Here is a 9,741-nt window from a genome sequence, read left to right as displayed (position 1 = left end):
GGTTGGATACACTGACTAAGTATAGAAGAACAAGAAAGAAGAATTGACTCTTCCAAGCTTGATTGAGTGGATAGTAGGTGCCAAGAAAAGTAAGTGCAAGCCGAGAAGAAAATCAATTAGAGTCAAGAAAAGTGAAATTTTAGTGGATGCCAAGTGATATAGTGTAAGCCGAGTAAAGTTTAGTTAATTTTGTGCACCAGTAAAATTTAGTGATTGCTAAGTGATCTAGTTAAAGATGAGTAGAAGAATAGTATGGAAGCCAAGTGATAATATATTGATGTCGAGTGCTAGCATTCATGTTAATTTATAGATTTGACAAATTTGAGCTGACAATTTTAGTTTTTTGAATATCGTGAAGTGTGTGGATGACAACCATGATGAGTTGGTGGTACAAAATTTATGGTAAACCATTTTGAGGTGAATTCAAATTAGATTCAAGAAGAAGTTTCTAGAGGGACTAAATGAAAAGATAGGTAGATTCATTGAATCCTACCTAACCCTACCTAACCCTAAAATGGATGATGGAGGTTGAATGACAAAAGATCTTAATTCTCTATTTATAGAGGTGGTTGGTTAGAAGCAAAGTTGGTCATGTTTGAGAACCTAAGTTAGACAAGAGGTCTAAGGTATTGCTTCATTCAATGGCCAAACAAAAGAGATTGCTATTGGCATGTAAAGCGAGAAGGCTTAAGAGTATGAATGCTTGAAAGGTGAACAAGCTATTAGAGCTAAAGTGTGTGAAAGCCATGTAGAACAAAGGACTGAAAAAAAGATCTATAATTGGCAAGTTTGTTGTAAATTTTTTGATCAAAGTAAGCCTTACTATTATTTTCTAACCATTATATCAGTTTAGGATAAATCCTTTGGATTAAGGTTGACCTAACAGTCATTTGTAAATTCTTTAATTGAGTGAAATTTGAAGTGAATGATATAAAGTCCTCTAAAAAGGCTCACTCCTAACAGGATGATTGAAATCCTCCAACTAGGTCACATTTAATAGTGTGTATTGTAACATTTAACAGAGTTGGCCTTCCACAAGGCATCACTTTAGAAGAGTGAGAATTAGTAGCATGTTACTAGTGGTTTTTCTCAAATTGGGTTTCCACATAAAATTCTTGTGTCAAATGTGTTATGTTTCATGTTTACATTGCTATAAAGTTCTTTTGACCTAGGACAATAACCTACAAGTTTAAGTGATTGTATGGTCTAATGGATGCATGCATGAATATATTTTATGGATATGGGTTCACTAAAATGTGAAAAATTTTATTTGTACATTTGAACCTTGGATAACTGATTCACCCCCCTATTATTTTAAAGAATTAGAAGAAATATATATGGAAAAACTATAGGGATTTGAGGTCAAAGGTAAGGATAATTCATTGTGTAGATTGAAGAAAAGTTGATATGGCTTGAAGTGAGCACCTTGACAGTGGTATCTTAAATTTGATAGTTTTATGATTGAGCATGCATATAGTCAGTGTCTTTTAAACCATTATATTTATTTTAATAGATTTGATAATGATAGCTTCATTATTTTATGTTTATATGTTGATGATATACTTGTCATGGGGTCTAATATGGATCACATTAAGGGGTTATAACAACAATTAGATTTTTTTACAATGAATGATTTAGGGGAAGAAAATAAAATCTTTGGTATGAAAATTTTCTAAGATAACATGAATATAAAATTGACTCTATCTCAAGTTGATTATGTTGAAAAGATTTTGAATAGATTTCTTATGGAGAATGCAAAAGCTATTAGCACACATTTTCCTAGTCATTTGAAACTGACTAAGGATATGTGTCCAAAGATATAAGAAGAGGAAGATAAAATGTACAAGATACATTATGCTTCTATTAGGTAGTTTAATGTATGTCATGCTATGCACTAGACCAGACATTGCACATGTTATGGGAGTTGTTAGAAGGTATATGAGTCATCCTATAATTAAGCATTGAAATGAAGTCAAATGGATTCTTAGATTCTTGAGAGGTACATCTAGAAGATATTTACATTTTGGGTCCCTAATACTAATTTATAAGGCTATGTTGACATAGATTTGGTAGGAGATTTTGATACCAAGAGGATTACTATAAGATATGTATTTACTATTGGTGGAACATCAATGAGTTATATTTCTTGATTATAGAAGATGAATGCTTTATCCCCTATAGAGGTAGACTATGATACTTCTATAAAGGCATATAAGGAGATAATATGGCTACAATACTTCATGGAAGATTTGGGACACTTATAGATTATAAAGTATCTATTTATAGATATCCAGAGTGTCATTCATCTTTCCAAGAGTTCTACTTTATATTCAAAGAAAAAAACACATAAAGTTGTAGTGTCATTTCATTTGATCAATTTTGATTCATGGATATTTAAAGTTGGGAAAGATACATACAAATAAAAATCTAGTCAATATTTTTATAAAGATGATGCTCGGGGAGAAGCCGCATTCCTCTTCAACTTGTTGGTCTTCTACACTAAACATAATAAAAGAACAACAAACTCTAGGGTGCATTGATCAAGTTGGAGCTTTAGGGATAATGGTGTAGGTAAGAAATCAATCTACCAATGGGAGGTGGTTTAGTGTGGAGTCTAATGAGTTCCCAAGTGGGATGTTGTTGATTTATGGTGACTGATTAGACAAGTACTTTACACTTTTTATAAGACACAGGGTTAATTCATCAAGTATTTTTTGAGTTGACTCATTAAGCATTTCCCAAAGTTCATTCATAAAGCATGTTTAAGGTTAACTTTTTAAGCTAACATAAGTCATGTAATATGTCTTAGGGTTTTCTAACAATATATGTAGCTTCCTACAATGGTATTGAGATGTAAGAAAGATTGCACATTATAATAGGTTGAAGTTACCAGATAATAATATTAGACTCTCTATTTGGTAGATGTAGCCCAAGATTGAGTGAACCATGTTAATTTTTGCATATTTCATTCTATTTATGTGTTCTTTATTCCTTTGTGTTATTGGTTATATTTGCATGTAACTATTATTTTTATGTCTACATATTCCTAATAGTTTGATCATTGTAACAAGTATGTTGGTTATAAATATATCCTAGATGCTCGTGTTTTAAGGGATTATGAATAGGTAAATATTGCGCAAGAACTTGATATTAAGTTTATTAATACGGGAAAATGTTGTACACTTGAAGAGAAGCATAGGTTTTTTGAAATCATAGTGAGCTATAAGAGTTTTTTTCTTGGCCCTATACAAACTTAAATAATTTCAAGGAAGACTAGTTTCAACATCATATTCCTTTAAAACTAAGTCTAACCCCTCTCTAGAAAAAGTTAATAAATAACAATCCCAAGGTTGCATATGTCTTATTTAGGAAAGTAGACGAGACGTTGAAGGATATAGATATGTATCCAATGCACCATTCAACCTAGGTGGAAAATATTGTTCTCATATGAAAAATAAATTGGGAAATCCAAATCTATGTATACTTTAGAAACTTACATCAAGAAGTTTAAAAAATAATTACTCTCTACATGTCATGGATCATATTCTAAAAATAGTTTTTAGGTCACGTAAATGTTCATTCTAGATAGGTTTTTAGTTTAAAACCAGATAATGTAACTAAAGAAGACCAATACAAAACTACCTTCACAACCCCAAGGGGAACCTTTTCATATAATTTCATGTCATTCAACTTGTTTAGTGTTGGTACATTATTTAAAAGAGCAACAAATCTATCTTTTGGTTATTTCAAAGATAAAATAATTTTCATTTATTTGAATAATTTAACCATTTTCTCTTAGGGCCCGTTTGGTTGTTGGAATGGGAATATGAAATTAGGAATACATTTTTTGTTTTCCATTTGGTGCATCAATTTGAATAAGGAATAGGAATACATATTCCCATTTTGCCTCTAAAATGAACTTATGTCCAAATAGTTGTTATTGGAATAGCCATTACTATTCCCAATATGCATTCCTATTCTCAATTCCTTTGCCTGCAATAAATGGGATCTTAAATAATGAAAAGAAAACCTAAAGGACTTGAAGTTGTCTAGTTGGGATGTAGAGATCTGAAAATATGATTGATCCAGACATGATAAGAGCTATGTAATTGTTAATTCTCCCATCTAAGATAAGTGGTGTTATATCCTTCTTAAAAGAGGTGAACTTTCTCAAGAGGTTCATGCCAAACTTCACCAAGATTATAAAACATATTGTGGGAATGATGAGTGATAAACAAATATTTAAGTTTAATGAAGAAGAAAATAACGCCTTTGAATCTATGAAGGAGGTGATCATAGATGAACCCAACTTGATAAATCTAGACATCCACAAGGAGTTTAATTATTATCTATTATGATTCCTTTGATCATATGATATCTAGTATTTTGTTGTAGAAAATGAGTTTAATGAAGAGGTTCACTTAGATTTTATGAGTGCCCCAAATTAAAAGCATGAACTTAGATATTCATTGGTTGAGAAATAATCTTCTTTTGTGGTTAAGGCTATTAAACATTTTAGATATTATATCTTGCATTCTCACTCTATTATTTTTGTACCTACCCCAACTATTAAAGTATTTTGACTCAAAAATATGGTGGAATGAACAATTAGGCTACTTGGGTTTCTAAAATTCAAGAGTTTGATCAACACATCAAGCCAACAAAGGTAGTTCAAGTTCAAGGCCTATGTCAAATAATAGCAGAGAAAAAGGAAGAGAGAGGTAAATAACTACCAACTTCCTTACTAGTTGTTATCCTACAAGATCCATGGTTCATGGATGTAGCATACTATTTGACAAATAGATAATGGGTAGATCATATAATCCTAAGGGAAAAAAGGAACTTTTGACTAAAGTTAACAAACTGTGTGATGTTTGATGATTTCTTGTACAAGAAAGGTATGGACTAAACCTTTTTGAGGTGTGCTAACAAGGAACAATAAAAATATCTCTTGAGAACATTCTACTCGTCCATAGTAGACAATTTTAATATTCTTAGAAATTGTTATTACTAGCTTAGTATGTTCACGGATGAGAACAAATGGGTGGATAATTATGAGAAATGTGAGTTTTTATTTGGAAAGCCACAATTAGAAAAATTATATTTGAGGCCCAATTTTATAGAGGATCTCTTTAAAAAACGGCCTTTGGATTTTGTTGGACCCCTCATTCCCCCTTCATGTGCTATACATAGCCATATTATTGCAAGCACTGATTATTTTACAAAGTGGGTGAAAGAAATCCTAGTAAAGAAGACAACTTTAGAGGTTGTTTATAATTTCCTCAAGGAAGACATATTGTTACATTTTGGTGTATCTCAAAAGATTTTAGTAGATAATGTTACTAATTTATCTTCTTTATAGTTGGCCATGATGTGTTATGATCATGGTATCTCACTTTCCCATCATCAAATTATTATCCTTAGGGGAATGGAAAATGTATGTCCAACAATAAGAATTTGATAGCTATCACAAGGAAGCTAGTGAGTGGTAACACTAAGGAATGTCATAAGAATCTATATGAGGCACTCTAAGACGAAAAAACATAAAATAAGAGGGCATTAGGTATGAAACCTTTTAAGTTGGTAAACAAGATGAAAGTTCAATTGTCACTTCAATTGAAGTTATCTACAATTGAGTTATAAAAAGTGATTGAGGATCAATACTTCCAATAATATATAGATAAGAGGGTGATGCACCTAGCTCAAATAGAAGAAGAAACAAGCGAGATGGTGGACAATATAAAAAATCATCAAGTTCATGTTAGGAAGCTCTAATTGAAAAACTAGACTAAGGAAATTCATGAAGGGAGAGAAAATATTTATACGGGTTAGAAGGAGAGAGCCAAAGGGATTTCATGATATATTTGATTATCTTTGGAAGGAATCATTCAAGATCCATCAAGTATTAGGTCCTAACTCTTTTAAGCTAGAATAATGGGTGGAATAATTGAGCCCTCATCCTATAATGGACAAGATGTGAAGCTCTCTCAGTTGTAGAAAAAGAGTCCCATGTTCTTGTACATAGTCCTTTGTTTAGTTTTTTTTTTTGTTCTAAGTTTTGTTTGTGTAGCTTTGGTGTGTTATAGTTCTTTCTTTTGTGCATATTAATTTTTTGCATAACCAATTATTCTAAGTTTATCGTTGTAATACACACACACACACACACACACTCATGAAATAATAACATTGTCTATAACAATAATAATATTAGATGTCTTTATATTATTCAAATGATAATAATCAACAAAAGAATACATAATAAAAATAATTCTAATATATCTAACAAATAGAAAATAACACTATAATTTATTAAATAATTGAGAAAGTGAGCTAACCACTAAATATAATAAAATATATTTATGGTGTCCCTTAGAAGGGTCGCAAGGTAGCATGGTCACCATACATTAAAGGTTGAGCACGAATACAAAAAGGGGGAAGGGGGACACATCATATAGTAAATGAATGACTGCATCATAATCACCACAAAGTACAGACATGGAGCTATAAACATATTGTGATATTGCTATCAATATTTAACTATGTGATTTTTGAGTCAAACTCATTGACCCATGTTTCATGAGTAGTGATTCAACATGAATCCATCTCTCATGAGAATAAATGGACCACTTAGCACTCATTGGATTTAGGTGATGCTCATAGGGGTGAAGCACTGGGACTTCCTGGGAGGTCACCCATCCTAGTACTACTCCAGCCTGAGCATGCTTAACTATGAAGTTTCCTCCATGGTTAAACCCAAAGCTTGCAACCCCATTTCCAAAACCTTCACCAAGTGTTGTGCCTTATGAACCATTCATTAGAAAGCCCCTTAAGCTCATAAATTGATAAGTAGGAGATAATTTCCACAGCAAGTCAAATTGTGATATTGCTATCAAGATTTAACTGTGTGATTTTTGAGTCAAGCTCATTGACCCATGTTTCATGAGTAGTGATTCAACATGAATCCATCTCTCATGAGAATAAATGGAACACTTAGCACTCATTGGATCTAGGTGATGCTCACAGGGGTGAAGCACTGAGACTTCCCAGGAGGTCACCCATTCCAGTACTACTCCAGCCTGAGCGCGCTTAATTACGAAGTTTCCTCCATGGTTAAACCCAACGCTTGCAACCCCATTTGCAAAACCTTCACCAAGTGTTGTACCTTATGAACCATTCATTAGAAAGCCCCTTAAGCCTTATGAACCATTCATATATCATCGTGGTGACATGGAGGGAGAAAAAAATATCAAGATCGAACATAGGGAAGTACAAAGAGACCATGTGGACATACCATCAAACCAAAGGATAGATTGGAGGTTCATAGTTTTAGTGAAAGGAGTTGGTCAAACATTGATCGTAGTTCAAGTTCCTTCATAGCTAATCACGTGGAACAAAGGTGGGTCTGAAAGAAAGGGTGGTCAAATCATATTACTGACATCAACAAGGATTAAACTTGACCAAACATGGACATTGAATTTGCCACCATCTGGGTCAACGATTGTTAAGACTTCTTGCATGGCACCCACGTCAAACATAAAACAAGGAGTGAATATCCCTAAGTACATAATGCCTCACCCATATCAAGGCAAGATACAAAGAATATAATAGAAAATAAGCAAGGGAAAGCTTTGGGCTTAGGAGCATCACAACCCACAAGGTATAAGGTAAATGAATACACTAAATTCATATTTAAATATTTCTTAGACATTTAAGGTATATATAGTCTTCTATATATATAATATAATATGTTATTAAATACATAATAAATATGTAACTATATTATTCATGGAAATGGACATTGATTTAAAATGATGATATTTTTTGGTGGGATTAAATTCTTATAGTTCTTGTAATATCATTGTAGATATTACATTCAATAATATATAAATAGCTAAGTGCCAATATAGGAATTGAAAATTTCTATCTAAATGGTTAAATTGGATTAATAGATCCTTATAGTGACAGTGCGGAAGATTGATGTAATCTTCATATAAATGGCTATCATGCTAGTGCGAGGGATTACTGCAACGCCATATAAATGGATAGAGGATAATGTTAACTCATAGTGTCAGTGCATGAGATGTGTCCTCTCATATAAATGGCTTATGATGCCAATGCAAGAAGTAAATATATCCCTTGTATAAATGGATAATGAGTAATGAATCTTATAGTGCTAGTGCAGGAAGTGAGATCTTCATATAAATGGCTATCGTGCCAGTGCAAGAGATGAGTAACCCTGTATTAATGGTTAGATAAGAATGAGGCAATGACCAAAACTATGGCTAGAATAATATATTTAAACTTGTTGATATTTAAACCTAACATCTATTTTTGAAGGTAATAATGTTCCAATCTAACTCTAATTAGTGGAGACATTACAACCACATAATCCTTCACAGTTTTGGTCCCTAGTCAAAGCTGATTGATACCCTTATTTTTTCACATGTTAAAATGTTCCCTATAGTACCTCTTTCAAGATAAAATAAGATTTATTAAGTCCAACCAAGTTAGTGTTTTCTTGAGTCATTTTTGTCTCATTATAAATTCCTCTCATTTTTAGCCATTGAATACCAAAGTCTTCACTTCAGACCTCTCTACAAAATTCAATAGTACATTAGTTCAAAGTTCATTGTGTATGTGCGTATGTTTTAGGTCTTTGTTAAAATAATATTGAAGTATGAAAAATTAACCTCAATGGTGAGAGAATTTTAACCTTTGAACCTTTCATCTCAGTTCAAGATTTCAAAAGTTCAAAGGTGTTGTTAGTAGTACATTAGCATCCCTTGTGGAGATTAGTGACATAGTTTAATAAACCCATTTTTCTTCTAAAACATAATGGTTGTATTAGGCATTGACATGTCAACATTTTGGTGTAGTGAAAACCAATCATTCTAATAATTAGTATCAAAGCTTGGTCGTGGGCTCAAATCCATGCAAGCCACAATAAGTAATGTGGGGAAGGGGATTTTTGGCAGTGCACCAATATCCCTCATGGTGATTCATGCCATGGTTTAACAACCTCTTGTATCTTATATAAGTCTAGTGGATATATTGAACATTAACAGGTTGATCTTTTAGTGTAATGATAGCCACTACTTATAACAAGTATATTGGTTCAAATTTCATCCTATAATTATATGTTTTGTCACTCCCTCAAATCTCAAGTCTTTGTTTGAAAGGAATATGAAGTGTGTTGAGTGGTATTGGTGTGATGTTTTGATTAAGTAAAAATAGGTTTGAAAGGACCCGAAACATTTTACAAAGTATTAGACATATATAGCTAAGAAAGCCCACAAGGAACTCTGCATCAACACCAAATAAACAAAACAAACTAAGACAGAAGCCTTAATACAATAATTAGGAAAAAAAAACCAACAAAAAGACATCACTAGGACAACTAAAGGGTCTTTAGTAAATTAGCAGCCTGATCTACAAGGATATTAATGTTCACCGTAGAGGCCTTCAGCTCATCAATTTCTTTGTCTTCCAAAACCTCTTATTTCTTTGAATGTGCTCTAGTTTGTTTACTAGGGCCTTGATCCTCTATCTTATCCTTATACCCATGAATTCTCCCTTGATCTAGTTTATCCAACACAGTTTTGGTATTGGTGATGTTGAGCTTGAACTTTTGAACCTTTGTATTTGGTTCAAGTATTGAAGTTCAAGGTTCCTTTTACATTAAAGACAAGAATATGAGAAAAACAATTAAGGGAAATGATAAAAAAGGGATCTAGGGCATCT

Source organism: Cupressus sempervirens, chromosome 3 (assembly GCF_028749045.1).
Source record: "Cupressus sempervirens isolate cs-2001-9-10 chromosome 3, ASM2874904v1, whole genome shotgun sequence".
In the NCBI taxonomy this organism is placed as follows: Eukaryota; Viridiplantae; Streptophyta; class Pinopsida; order Cupressales; family Cupressaceae; genus Cupressus; species Cupressus sempervirens.
Note: the sequence above shows the minus strand (reverse complement) of the source record.